A 14464-nucleotide genomic window follows, 5' to 3' on the forward strand; every position below is an offset into this window, starting at 1 on the left:
TACTCGTGTGAATGATCAAATTTTAATGTAAATTGACCGATCCTATCGTTAATTGCAGATATAACCCTTAGGTTTGAGTCAAAACTCATTTATTTGAATATATGTTTGATAAGACTAATTTCATGCATCGGTTATATGGAAAAAGCGTTACAATTTGCTGGGTCTAACATGTTTCCTAAGCCAGGTGTGTGATAAAATCGCTAGATCGGGGGAATCTTGAAGGAAACGGTCTAGCAAAGGAATGAAGTGAAGTGAGCGAGATTCGAAAGAAAGAAGGCGTGACGGAGAGAGTCGGTGGTGAGGGCAACAAAGTCTATCTATACGTCGTGGACCCCACTCCAACGCCTATAAATAGAAGAGCATGCAACGCACAACGATATCACTTTTCACTCTCTTTTAGCTCACACACATAACACACACACTTGGGAATGGGAGATCTGGGTAGTTCGGTTACGAGGGTTCATTTCTTTAGAAGGTCTCGGTTGCAACACCGTCCGTGTGTGGACGAAGATACAATCTCTTTAAATTTTCAGTTGTTTTGCACTTTTGCGTCGAACTTCACTTTCGGGTCGACTTGGCCATTGATGTTACTTGTTATCTTTTTGCTTGTTGGTTTGCGTTTAGTTGTGATATTTTGAGTTGATTTACGTAGATCTTGCTCTTGAGAGTTTATTTTAACAAGTATTATGTCGATCTGTTTTATTTTGATGTTGTGGTACTCGATCGGGAATTTGGTGATAGATCTATGGTTTATTGTGATTGGAGGTTGTTGTTTAAATCGAAGTGATGAAGTGTTTCGTTGGGAGGAGTTTGTGTCGGACGCTTGGATCCGGAGTGGATTTAGCGTCGAGGTTGGATCCGAAGTAAGAAAAGGAAGTTGTTAGATGGATTGAGTTTTCGCTTGTTTCTCGCTTTCTCGTCTAGCATCGTAGATCCGTTCGTTCTTCATTGTTATGCATCAATTTGATTTAGATTTAGTTTCTTGTGCTACGATTTCGTTCAAGTTGTTCTTCTTATGAGTTTTTTTTCGCAATTTGGTTGAAGAAGATGATGTCGTTGTTAGTTAGTACCGAGTTAGTTATTCGCAGCTTTTCGTCCGTACCTTTTCTCATGGTCCCCATGATCGTTTGTTTCCTAGTCTAGGTAATTAGAGTAGTTTTTTTAGATCGGTGATTGAGCAGTTAATTTTCTTGCAACGTTCTCTTGTTATTTCGCCTTAATCTAGCTATTAGCGTAGGAGTTTTAAGATTCCCAAGCCGAGTTTAATTTGTTTCCTCAACCCAAGAAAAATGCGTGGCGAGCAACACCAAAAACAAGTCCAAATCCTTGAACATGATTATTACGCATCCTTCTCGTAGGATCGATCCCTACTTCCCTATACTAGGTTTAGTAAAGTGGTTGAGGGTTTTTGAAAGAAGTGCTCTGTGTCGACGACCAGGATTTCCCGACCAACGAGTTCCTAGACGCGTGATCTAGTGGATTGGGACCAAGGAAACTGTTTATTTCTTCTGTGCCACCGTGAACGCATACTCGTACTTTCAATGTTCTTGTCGAGTTAGTTTGTTGATAATACTCGTGATGTGCAATACTTATTTATATTTTAGACACTCGTTTGATATATTTAATTCTCAAATTCAATGTGAATGATGAGTTTGAGATTATTTTTATGTAACACCTCTTAGTTTTGGGTCTAAAGCGAACTTAAAAAAGATATGACAAAACTCTCTTTGGAGTTCTCCCTCCGTCGCTCTATTGCTAAGTCGTATTCCTTTTTGGGTTGTCCTTATGTAGTGAGTCATTTCCTTTTTGGCAAAAAGTACTTTACTATCTCTTAGTTTACTCTCTCTACATCTATCTAAATTTTTCCTTTCTACTTTATTTTCCATTTGCTTACCTCATTTAAAACATTTTTTCTTAAATCTGTGCCGAAAAGAAATGCCTCTATTACAGGACGGAGGGAGTACTAAATTATTTGACTTGATAACAAGGTAATATAAGTATAGAAATAAGAATTGATCTTTGGAGGAACTTTTTTGGATCGAATTGATCATTTAGTTGATATAAAATTTAGGTGACAATTTTGAAGCATTTGATTTGTTTCGCTTTTGCACAATGTGTTCGTTGATTAGCGAGAGGTTCTTTGTTTTATTTTTTGTTTTCATGTATGAATAAGATGCAAACAACAAGCTTATGCATTTGGTCGTTGAACTCTCTCAGTTGAATGTTTTTTTCCATCACCAAAATTCATTCCTAAGCACATGGATTTATGGTTCAAACACACAATTGTTTTTAAGGTTTTTGGATGATAGATTGATTGTTGTATCGTTGGTGACTGTGAAGGTAAACAATATCCCACATTGGAGAATGAACAAGAGTTGCAAGCATATATATATATGGGCTACCCCAACTCCATTAGTATGAGGCCTTTTGGGGTGTATCCCAAGAGCAAAACCGTGAGGGCTTTTCCCAAGCGAGATAGTATCATACTAATGTGGAGTTTGGGTGTGTACCACGATCTCCAACGTACCAATCACAAAATGCATCCAAATTTTCCTTGGGAAGTATAAAACATTCACAATAAGAAATTATCTCAAAGCTCATCTTCATTTTCCTCTTGCCACTCGGTAGCTTAACACGCTCATCTCTACATATCTCACTATTTCTATATAATTCATTTTAATTGTTGGTGTTTTTCAAATGTTACCTCCGTCCCCTAAAATAAATATTTTTTCCTTTTTAGTCTATCTTCTAAAAATAAAAGCTTTCTATTTAAAAAAAAATTCTCTCTCCCTAATGAGATGAGACTCATTTTCTACTAACTTATTTTTCTTTCTATCTTTCTTACTTTACCAATTTTGCATTAAAATTCGTACCATTTTCGAAGTTTAATTTTTTGGAGATGGTGGGAATGTAAAACAATAAAAACGAAATAAATTTTAGGAAAAAAACATAAGAAAAAACCAAACATAATTTATTAAAATAAAAAATGAAATTGGAGATTAGCGCCGTTCGAAGTGTTCGAAGCGCAATAGGCGCTGATCTCGCGCCGATCGCGTTCAACGCTGGCGCGGCGCCTCCGTTTGCCGCCGCTCGCTCTACCCAAATAGAGCGCCGAGGAGAGCGATCGGCGATCCTATTGTTTGCTTTTAAAGAATGGCATTTTTGCTACTAAATTTTTCGTCAATTAGCCATTGATGAATTTGCACGAGATGTGACGACAAAGGTAGGAGGGAAAAAGCGATATTGGGATAATTGGATCGTGAACTACATAAATGGTACTTGATCTTTCACTTTCGCACATAAATGACACGATCTTTATTTTATAGTATCGTTTATGGTACCTATAAATCACATTTTTGTACATGATGCAATTTTCACCCCAAAATACCCTCTAAACAAATTATTTTTCCATCTATGTCATAAATGATATTTTGGGCATTGACAAAACTAGTACCAAAAGTGATATTATAAAATTTTCTCTCATTCTCATCACTCTTTATGCTATTATTATTAATCAATATTCATATTATTATTTTGATGTTATAAATGGAACTATTGGTTAAAGTGTTTAATTGGAGAGAAAGAAGGTGTGTGTAAGTATTAAAGTAGAGAGAGAAAGAAAAATGAATATTTTAATAGGAATGAGAAAAAGTGTTTGGTGTATTAATTGGAGAGAAAAAGTTTCCAAAAAGAGAACATCTTAGTTTGGACAAATAAAAAATGAAAACGTGTCATTTTAAGCGTGACGGAGGGAGTATCATTTAAAAATACTTATCATAATTATAGTTATAATTATATTGAATTATTGTAATAATAATATTATTATAATAATAAATTATAGTTATAATTATATTGAATTATTAAATAATATTATTATTATTATTATAAAAACTAGCATAATTAATAAATAATAATTATTTTATATTAAATTAATAAATAATCAATATAGTCTTAATAAAAATTTAAAATTGTGAATTGTATTCATAATTATAAAGAGTTGAATATTTTTAATTAGGTGTTTCAACCCTAAAATGAGTATAAATAATTTAATTAAAAATATTCAATTGATTTAATTACTTTTACTAATTAATTTAATTAGGTGTTTTTTTATTGATTTATATTATGAATGCAATTAGATGTATGTATAAAACACTAAAAAGAAAGAAGAAAAAAAAGAGAAAAGAAAAAAGAGGAAACATAAACTAAGGAGATAAAAGAAAGAAGAAAGGAAAATAAAATACTAAAAAGAAAGAAGAAAATGAAGAAAAAAGAAAGAAGAATAAACTAAAGAAGAAGAAAAGAAATAAGAAAGGAAGAAAAAAAACACATATTTGATTCTATTTAATTAAATTTTTTAAAAAAATCCTCCAATACAAAAAAGTCACATTTTTTATACCTAGGGTTTTTGTCATAATTCAAAAATGATATAAAATAAAAATCATTGTAATATTTATACGCGAAAACGAAAGATCAAACATTTAATGCTTCTATGATTGGAAAGCCTAAAATTCAATGGAAATCTTGTCCAATTTTTTCACAAGGAAATAATAGAATATTTACCCAAAAATATAAAGTACGTGTAATTTAAATAATTTAATTGAGTGAATTTCACGCCAAATAAAATCTAGTAGTCCGCTCCCTTGATCATGGGCATTTTGAGAGCGATGATTTAAAATTTAAATTGAACTGCTGTAATTCCTTTCGAAAATTGAAATAGAAATATTATTGGATTAGAAATTTGAATTCACTAGAATTTGAATGACAGTGACAGTGGCAGTGCCATTCCCCCGCCTACATGGCTACCACATCAACTACACTCTCTACGGCCGCCTCATCCAGCGCTGCACCGACCTCCGCCTCCCGCGCCAGGCCGAGCAGCTCCACGCCCGCCTCATCCTCACCTCCACCACCGCCGACAACTTCCTCGCCTCCAAGCTCATAGCTTTCTACTCCAAAAACCGCCAGATTTCCCGCGCACGCCATGTGTTCGACCAAATTCCGCACAAGAACACCTTCGCCTACAACGCCCTCCTCATCGCCTGCACCGTGCACAACCACCACGCTCACACGCTGGATCTCTTTGCCTCCTTGTTGTCTCGACAAGGGATCACGATCGTTTCGATTTGGCGGATGTCAAGCCGGATGGTTTTACATTGAGTTGCGTGTTGAAGTCGATGTCAGAGGTGGCCTTGGACGGGCCTCTTCCGGCTCGGATGGTTCATTGTTATGTTGTTAAATGTGGGTTTGATTGTGATGTTTACGTGGGGAATGGGTTGGTGACTTACTACTCGAGGTGTGGTGATGTGGCTTCGGGCGAGGAGCTTGTTTAATGAAATGCCTGAGAGGGACTCGGTCTCTTGAATTCGATGATCTCGGGTACTCGCAAGGTGGGTTCTTTGAGGAATGCAAGGGTTTGTATAAAAGAATGCTGGATTGGGAAGCTGTAAGGCCCGATGCGGTTACTGCAGTGAGCGTTTTGCAAGCGTGTGCGCAGTCGAGTGATCTTATAACAGGGATGGCAGTGCATCAATATTTGATTGAAAATGAGGTTGAAATGGATCTTTCACTTTGTAACTCGATCATTGGGGTTTATGCTAAATGCGGTAGCTTGGACTATGCTAGGCAGCTTTTTGAGGAAATGAGTGAGAAGGATGAGATAACTTATGGAACGATTATATCTGCCTACATGGTTCACGGGTTCGTTGAGGAAGCTATGAGTGTATTTAGGGGAATGTGGAAGCCGGGATTGAGTACTTGAATGCAGTTATTTCGGGTAGCGTTCAGAATAATCAGCATGATAGAGTTTTAGATCTAGTTCGTGAAATGCAAGGTTCTGGTTTCAAGCCTGACGCTGTAACTTTGTCGAGTATACTTCCAGCTATTCCATTTGTCTCACATTTGAAAGGGGGAAAAGAAGTCCATGCTTATGCTATTAAAAACAATTACCATAGGAATATCTATGTGGTTACTGCAATGGTTGATGTATATGCCAAGCTTGGATATCTGAGGGAGCACAGAGAATATTTGATCTTGCACAGGATAAGAGTGTGATAGTATGGACTGCTATAATCGCAGCCTATGCAGCTCATGGAGATGCTAACTCAGCACTTAGTCTATTCGAGGAGATGCTAAATAGCAAGATAAATCCAGATGCTATCACATTTACTGCTGTTTTAGCTGCTTGTGCTCATGCTGGGCTAGTGGACGAAGCTCGGGGAGATATTTGGTTCTTTGCTGCCAAAGTATGGAATTCAGCCTTTGCCGAATCATTATGCTTGTGTGGTTGCATGCCTGAGCCGAGTAGGTAAGCTGTCTGAAGCAGTAGATTTTGTAAAGAAAATGCCTAGTGAACCTACGGTTCGGTTTGGGGTGCTCTGCTTAGTGGAGCTTCAGAGGCTGGTGATGTTGAGCTTGCTGAGTTTGTCTGTGAGCATTTATTCAATTTGGGAGCCTGAAAACCCAACCAATTACATTGTTATGGCAAATTTATTTTCAAAAGCTGGTAGGTGGGAGGAAGCCGAGAGTGTAAGAGAGAGATTGGCGAAGAGGGATTTAAGAAAGCTGCTGGCAGTAGCCAATAGAAACCCTGGTGGCTTCGTGAGAGGAAGTGCTAGAATGAAAGAAGGGGTAAAAGTTGGTAAATGTTTGCAAGAGTTGTTGGTTAAAGAAGGTATTTGATGATCGATGAATTTAATGAGGGGAGTTATCAAGAGTTGGAAATGTAATGGTGTTTGCTGTTGAGATTTGTACAGGAGTCACAGTAACAACATAAACCCAGTCCGAGGGCTAGGCTCACACACTTGGAGCGCTACAAATGTTGATGGCTAAAGAAGGCATATGATGATTGTTTGAAGGAAGTTAGTACGACATAGAGTTCTCCAGTTCACTGATGGTTGCAAATCGGGATTGTAGAAGAAATGTAATGGTGTCTTCTAGGTGCTAGCAAGATTTCTAGAGGAGATACTGTAACAACAAATGAGAGCAGTCCTACTAAAAGTCCAGTTTGAGACTGAGAGCTCGGCTTGTGCACTTGATGATAATTGATGCATCCATGAGGTATCTTGTCCATTTTCTTGATTTAGTTACTATTTAATGAAAACAATCTCTAAGAATTCAATAATACCAGAAGGAAAAAGTTATAGCTTCGGTGATTTGGTGTTGTCAAAATCTTTGAGCTGCTTCTTGCTACATGTTCTTGATTGTTGAAACCTGTGACTTTATTACCACTGAGTAGTAAGCATATTATCTAGTTGAATCTGTTAGTTCGTGTCATTGTGTGCCTTCTGCGATGGAAATTGTGTCCTCTTCAACCAGGTAGGATCAAAGTTTAAGCAACTAAGGCTTGGCTTTAGAGAATATTACACTAGCTAGATGCTTGTAGTTAGATTACCATTTTCATTCTAATCGTCTCTGCTCCAGCTAGTAACTTTCTGTATAGATACATTTCAATAGTTCAAACCCAACCTGTAGACATTTTACCTAGGATTCTCATGGCAACACATATATCTGTCCATTGATTGCATTAGGTAATTAACAGGAGAAGTGGTTCAATGCCCTTAACTTTTTCCTTTTTGCCTTGAGTCATGATGGTACTGGTCCCACGTTAGGCCTTTGCTTGAATCTGCACCAGACTACTTAGCCATTTCATTAATGTCTTTTCTCAACTATTGTTGCATAACCTTTAATGACACCCCGAAATGGTATGTGCAATCGTTCACGTACAAGACGTAACGCCACCACCAAATCCAACTAACGTATAGTCGTATAGAGATTTTTTATGATTTTAGTTTCATTTTCCACACAACTCGATCGCTTGGAACGCGACTGTTCAGGGCTGAAAGGTGTAACTAGTTAGTGTAGTGCAATCTGCATTATTGATTTCCTAATACACACTTTGTAGGACCTGTGAAAACATAGAGTAGATATATGGGCCAACTTGTTTTTTTTATTTTCTTGTTATTTGGTCCTTTTCGTTTTGGTAAACAGATCCGAATGATAAGTAGAAAAATGTATAACTGGACACAAAGTTCAGGACAAATATCAAACATCTCCAGACACTCCCTTCCATGTTACTCTACCACCTGTGAAGTCCCAATGCTTTTTTTTCTTCTTGTTTTTCACATCATTGTTAATCATACTTGCCATGCTCAATAATGCAAAGTAGATGTGGAATTTTTTGTCGAATGTCTACAACTTTTGTGAACTTGACTAGGAGTATTTGATATGGTGATAATCAGAATTCTCTCTACACCTTTTTTGTGTAATTGGCTTACAACGAGCTATTGTGTATTTTAAGGTATAAATTACACAAATATCTAAAAAAAAATAGAAAGAGCATCATCTCTACTTTTTAGTCTCTCTTACTTTAATTTCTTTTCAATTAACTCACTAAACATCGATACAAAATATCTCGCAGTGATAAGCAAATGTTCACATTTCGCTGGACCTAAGGAGTAATAATCACCCTAAAATTTGCAAGAGAGCCTACACGAAGACTAAAAGGCTATCTTATTCCTTAATTAACTAAATTGAGGGATAAATTGATTCTCGACATTTCGCATGTGTTGTGTGGTTCGTCTTCTGACCACATGGTTTGTGTCATCGGCATTGTTTCAAGAGCAACTTTCTGCATGGCCCTTGCATCTTGAACTCCAACCGACGACCTCTTGTTGTTTTGCTTTTATTTTCTTGCTCCAAACTTTGTCATTTCTCCATCTTTTCTCCAGCCATTATCTACATAAGTGAGCTAACACTAATAAGTCCATAGAACAACATAAAAGTTCATCAAACCTAATGGAGAAAATACTACAATTTGATTCCCATCATGGGGCTTGCTCCGTGACACGTCCTGAATCTTTAGGGTGTCGGATGTTGTCTTAGATTCCCATTTTATTGCATGTTTTACTTAGGTGGGGAAAATGCCAAAATACTGGCTTTATCGTATCGAAAAAATACCGAAAATACCGAATTTTTGGTATACCGTGACTTTCGGTGCGGTATGATACCTCTGAATGATTCTGTAAGGTAACGGTATGAATTTTCAAATCTGTGTATATCGATACTCTCGCATACGAAATTGCATATATACAGGAAATTAAGGTATATACCGTAAACTAATGTATATACCACAAAAATATAAACACAATCATATATAAAATATACTCCCTCCGTCACCATTAGAGTCTCATTTATGGCAACACGAGTTTTAAGAAATGTTAAGAAAAGTGAGTATTTTATATATTTTTAAATTATAAAATCTATTATGAAATATAAATATAATTATGAATAAATTATATTTAATTTATTTTTAAATTTATAAAATATAAATAATATTTAAAACTTAATTTTCTATTTTAATTGATGTTGAAAGTCGGGAAAACAAAAGTAAGATATACCAAAATTCGTATAGTATCGAAAATGAGGTACGAGATCGGTATGGAAATTCCATCCCGAAAATAAGGTATACAAGTTCGGTACAAGAAAACTTTGGTAAGGTAAAGGTATGATTTTTTGGGATACCGTATTTACGGTAAGGTATACGGTATGATGGTTTCGGTAATGTATACCGATTTACCCACCCCTAGTTTTACTTTCGAGTTAGCATAAAATAAGGGAGATATTTGTAATGACTTGTATTTGATTTTGTTTCCTTAGGGGCCTTCATATTTGATTTTATTTTTGTCTTGCGAATTGGTCTTGAATTTATAATCAGATCGAATGGGTTAAAATGATAAATATGGTATTCCTGAAATACAAAGTTTTGGAGGCTGTAAAATTTACTTGACTGTGGAAGTGGGGCTCATGTTTACTTTCCTTTTTTGGTTATTATATCCACAGCTTTGGATCTGGTGTTTGCTTTCAAGAACATTCCTCGTCCATCAAATCTTTTTTATATATCTTTTGCCACTTTACTACTGCAAGAATCCATTACACTTCCTAACATTTGATAATCCAAAACCGGTTTAGTACTTTAAACAACTGAATCAAATTTGACACACTGAAATACAAGAATATGCTATCATGAATTGCCTATGTTATTCATGACAACATGTTTTTTTGCACTAATCATTTACTAGTATTGATAAATCCTAACTTTTAACCATGAATGTAAAAAGTGCTTAGTCCTCCCATAGTCCAAAGAGGGAAAAAAATTGTGAATACAATAATACTTTTTCTTATTCTTGTTATAGTCACACACCCTTTTTGTTTCCTACATATAAAAGCCATTCCACATTTCACAATTAAAAGGCACATGGTTTTTGCAAACATGGCAAATTACTTGAACTCCACAGAAGCCATACTCATGGGTGCTCTCTCCACTCTCCCTCCTCCCCATCTTTTCACCTCTCCCACTCCATCTCCGCCCTCTTCCGGCGCCACCTCCGCCGCCTCGTGGCCCTCCTCTCCCCACCCGACCCTCTTCACCCTGACCTCCGCCACCTCCAATCCCTCTCCTCCACCACAAGTCCCTCCTCGTCGCCCGCCATCCTCTCCAACCTCACCCTCCTCACCCACGCCATCCGAAACCCCACCGCCGCCCCTCCGCCGCCCCCTCCGCCGCCCACATGAAGCTCAGAGACCTCGACGCCGTCCTCCTCCTCCTCCTCCTCTGCGAGCTCCACCAGCACGACCCCCCAAATTCCTCGACGCCCCGCCCTCGTGGTGGCGCGCCATCCTCGCCGGCTACGTCTCCGACGCCGTCCTGAGGCTCTCGAGACTCGGCGGCTGCTCCGACGGAGAGGCTCTGGTCCAGTTCGTCGAGTCCGTGAGAAGATGCTGGAATTTGGTGGGCGTGATGGGATGCGGCGGCGGCGGGGAGGAGGGGAAGGAGGGAGGGAGGAGGCGGCGTCGGCGGCGGCGGTGGTGGCGCTGCCGTCGGTGGTGGTGAAGGGAGGAGGAGTGTGTGATATGTAGGGAGGAGATGAGGGAAGGGAGAGATGTGTGTGAGTTGCCATGCAACCATTTGTTTCATTGGATTTGCATATTGCGGTGGCTCAAGAAGAGGAATACTTGCCCTTGCTGCCGCCACCGCCTCCCCACCGACGATCTCCGCCGCGAGATCGACCGCCTCTTGGAGGAGCTCGCCGTGATCGCCTCTTGTGAGAGTACATGAGTTTTCCAATTACTAAATGTAATGTGTGATGAGATATTGTGAAATTCATTGCGAAATCAGTTAGATGGAATGGTATAATAGAATTAGAGATGATGATGTAAATCATGTAACAATGCATTATTAGAATTACGCAGTGTAGTTTTTTTATGTGATTGTTTTATTTTTACCAACGATATGATTACTAATGCTTTACCAATTCCGTGATTAATTGCAACGGACCACTTTTAGTTTCTAGATATGTTTTGTGATTTGATGTTACATTTTTATAAAAATTAAATATGTCATTATATAATATTCTTAATAATATCCTACAAAATTGGTGGTTTGGCCATATGTAAATGACACACGTGTCAAAATACACATACACATGTAAAATATAGTCTGACATAATTATTTATCTCGAAAATATATTGTAAAAATATTATGGAAGTCATAAATAAATGTGTATAAAGAATGGTTGAGAAGAAAGAGATGTAGAAGGATGAACATCAACCATTATAGATAAAAACATGAGTTTGTGGTTTAGGTCAATGTTAGCTGGTAGAGAGAGTGATGTCCAGAAATCGTCGAATTTTCAAGTGATGTCAACCACAATAAATATGTGTTCAATAATTTCCATCATATCCATCTATTTATTAATTTATAGTAGTTTGACATACGGATATATACTTGATTGATTGCAAATATATATTGTTCGCAGCTAAATTCCTTATACATACAGTATTGGTTAATTAATTACTGGGTTAATCACATTTTATCACATGAATTTCCAGCTAGCTAGTTCAATTTATAGCCTTAGCAATCGAAAATACTAGTATTTAGACTAGCATTCTCCGTAATCTGATTTATTGTCCGTTTGAGGCTTTGAGTTGTGGTGTTAATTGACAATTTTAAATTAATTATTGTACCAATGATGTCGTTTTGAGTTGTTGACTGTCAGTCCCATATCCGCCCTTGCTAGTTTGATACCTGAGTCGAGCGCCGAGTACCCTCACCCAAAATAGCTAATGATTATAAAATATTATTTTCTGAATCTTTTAACTCCATCGAACCAACTGTTGTAATTTACACACAAGAACCACATGATACTTACTACTAAACGAGAACTGCTGTGATTTATAAATTCAACTACCAAGAATCCCTCAAAAATATATTCCAATACCATTTCAATAGATTCCGATTCCATTTGCATAATACCGAACGGGCATTTTTATTGTTTTAACTTTTGCCTATATATTAAATATTTCAACTTAGTAAAATACGTCATGCACGAATATAAATAATTAGAATATAAACGAAAAAAATGTAAATCAATTAACAATTTAAGCCCACGTAAATGGGCCTATCACTAACATCATATCATGCAGCCCAACCAGCGTGTTTGAATCAAGTCGAATAGTAGTTCAGAACCTGTAGCTTTGTGGACTCATCAAAGTTTTTGAAAGGTCCGCTGATTACAAGATAAATTACTTCCCTTTCTTCCTAATAATTTATCACTATTTACTTTTACATATATATTAAGAAATACTTTATACTCGCATAATATAATGGAAATAAGTGGTGAATTTTGGATACAGACAAAAATGTAAATAAGTAACAAATGTTTTATCATCTTCAGTAATAATTTATCACTATTTAATTTTATATGAATTTTAAGAAATACTTAATATAATAGAATGAAAGTAAGTGATTAATTTTGGGAACGAGTAAAAATGTAAATAAGTAAAAATCGTTCAGACATATTAAGAATTGAGGAGTACCTAATGTCAAATACCATTATCCTATTTTGATACTACGTAAAGTGGACCTTTGGCTTTCACTATAACTTAAAGAGTGAACTACAAAAATAGTTAATTATCGTTTATCTCAGCAATGAACTTAGATTTAAAAAATATCCCGAAAACCTCAGACGCGCTTATCTCGAAAATGGTCATTTTTATTGTTTAGTGACAAAATACCCTTTTTGGGGGGGAAGGTAATTTGGTTTTTTCCATTTTAAACTGATATTATTTAATGATGATTAAACCCGATATTATTTCAAAATTATCATTCTTCTTTCCTTTTGCATCCTTCACTCTATTTCTTTATTTCAATATTAGATTTATTTTATAAAATTTAATTTTAAATTTTGATTTTTAAATATCAATAAATTTTTTAATTATTAAAATTACTATTAAATAACAAATTAATAGTTTTAATCAATATTTGACGATTGTCTAATATTTAATCAATAAGGTAAAGGTACGATGACACCTTAGTTTTAATCATAAATAGATCATATAATACGATTATTCAAAATAAATATGCATATAATGTAAGACTAATATAATTTCGCTTATTAATTTGAAAACAATCAAAATTAATTAGAAAATTTCAACAAAAATTTCGTACATCAAATTTTTAGTCAACTTCATAATATTTTTAGTCAAATTCTCATATACATTAGATGCATATTTATTGCAAAATAAATCATGTTATATGATCTATTTATGATTAAAACTATTAAATATTGATTAAAACTAAGGTGTAGTCGCACCTTTACCTTGTTGATTAAATATTACACATTATCAAGTATTGATTAAAACTATTAATTTGTTATTTAATAGTAATTTTAATAATTAAAATTTTTTATTGATATTTAAAAATTGAAATTTAAAATTTAATTTTATAAAATTAAATCTAATATTGAAATAAAGAAACAAAGTGAAGGATGATTTTTTTGTGTTTTCCCAACTTAAAATATCGGATTATGAAGATGGGGTCGTGAAAAGATAAATAAGACTTGAGTGCAGTGCAACTATCACTTTTGACAAGCCTATAAATTAAAATTAAAAGTAAATTTTAAAAGTTGAAGTATAATAATCAAACCTTGGAGTATAATAATTTTTTTTTAAAGAAATGAAGTCAATTATTACAGGCAGGCCCAGTTAGTGTATTGTCCAGAAATTGTATCCAAACATTGCTTCTGAGCGAAGGTTAGGGAGAGGTCTCGATGTTACCAAAATCATAACAATGTATGAAACGGGGCCCCTTTTTGTTAAAAGTCGCCAAACATGATACTTCATCATTATTCATCAACTAGTGTGTGCCATACAATCTTTCGTTTATTGTAGTCTTGAAAATTTCAATATAGATTTTCGTTTAAAATATTTATACAAATCAGATTTACAATCTAATTTGGTTCGGGTATTCGATGTCTTTAACTCGAGAATCAAATAGTAAAAAACTAGAAATTATGTTTTCAAACTTATTTTATCTTCACTCTAGACCTAATTTATATAGACTGGAATGATATTTATTCCCCGAATTATGAGAATATAAATGTTTTAATATTTGGGTTTTTTTAACTTT

General features: G+C 35.5%; 2 pseudogenes; both read left to right on the forward strand.

Moving 5' to 3' along the window:
* The first annotated feature begins 4638 nt into the window (after positions 1–4638).
* Positions 4639–6581, forward strand: LOC125199406 (annotated as a pseudogene).
* Positions 6582–10253: 3672 nt separating this feature from the next.
* On the forward strand, positions 10254–11260 carry LOC125199404 (annotated as a pseudogene).
* The last annotated feature ends 3204 nt before the right edge of the window (positions 11261–14464 follow it).

This window comes from Salvia hispanica, unplaced genomic scaffold, assembly GCF_023119035.1.
Source record: "Salvia hispanica cultivar TCC Black 2014 unplaced genomic scaffold, UniMelb_Shisp_WGS_1.0 HiC_scaffold_482, whole genome shotgun sequence".
In the NCBI taxonomy this organism is placed as follows: domain Eukaryota; kingdom Viridiplantae; phylum Streptophyta; class Magnoliopsida; order Lamiales; family Lamiaceae; genus Salvia; species Salvia hispanica.